Source organism: Trichoplax adhaerens, genomic scaffold (assembly GCF_000150275.1).
Source record: "Trichoplax adhaerens TRIADscaffold_266 genomic scaffold, whole genome shotgun sequence".
Classification (NCBI taxonomy): domain Eukaryota; kingdom Metazoa; phylum Placozoa; class Uniplacotomia; order Trichoplacea; family Trichoplacidae; genus Trichoplax; species Trichoplax adhaerens.
In genome coordinates this window covers 1-1,133 of record NW_002061180.1, presented here as the reverse complement: position 1 = coordinate 1,133, position 1,133 = coordinate 1, and positions in this window count along the sequence as shown.

Genomic DNA, 1,133 nt, shown 5'->3' with positions numbered 1-1,133 from the left:
TTAAACTTGTAAGTTATTTATCTAATAGATTCGATAACTACCATAGTTACTTATATCGTAGTTTATTGTTACATATTGCAATTACCGAATAATTGGATGTTCAGCCGTAAGACTAAATTCATAAGAGTCAGTGCCAGTATCTTCGTGCTCAACAGGAGTTTCCGCTAATATTTTAAAATATTGAGGATGACTGGCCCTCAATTGCTCAGCAGCTTTAAATCCGTCCGTAAATTGGCTCTCGCCTCCTTGCTTAGCTGCTGTTACACAATGCAGCATGAATATCTAATTCATACAATCAATAAAAAGCTAGTTAATGCCAGTGAGATATAAGTAAATTAATCAATTATCTTCAGATAATCTATAACTAAGTTAGGTGTCGATTCAGAAGTTACAAAGCTGATTTTAACTCTTTTCATTAATTATGAGTACAGTCACGTAGTAATTCAATTCTAAAATAGTAACCACATGATTTTATCTTGAAAGTATAAATAAAATATTAGTCTTTATGACATCGCCTTATACATAGAATTCGATATTCGATCAAAGCTACAAGGGCACAAAGTAATACGCTGTATGCGGATATGAATACATTTTTTTCTAGCATAGGCAACGAAATATTCTCGTTAATGTAAGTTAATTAACATTACCGTAACGTGGACAATAGCTGAAATATTAACTTTAAAGTAGCAGTTTTTAAAGTTGTATTTTAACTACTATGGATAGCAAATATGTCTTACTCATAGAGCGTTGTAGCTACTAATACGCTAAATCTCTATCGTCTGTAAAACTAGCGAGAAATACGATATCGCTTAAGCTACGTTACTATATGTAAATACTATAAAATAATTCTCAAGAATATTTGATTTATTAAGTACAATTACATCTAGATTTTCGCATACTCTCTGTTTTTAGCGCTTTTTTAAATCATGCTAAAATCTGTCTCTAGCAGATATACTATAGTTATAAATTAAAAAATAGCTCTATCTTGGAAGCATATACTGTATAGTAAGAAAATCCAGCTATGAATTTTCTTCTAATGTATGACTTTGTACAGATATACGTATGTTTCCGTTCATTTGAACGAGTAATCTACTAGTATCGATATGGAATGTAAAGAAATTGCCATCGTATCT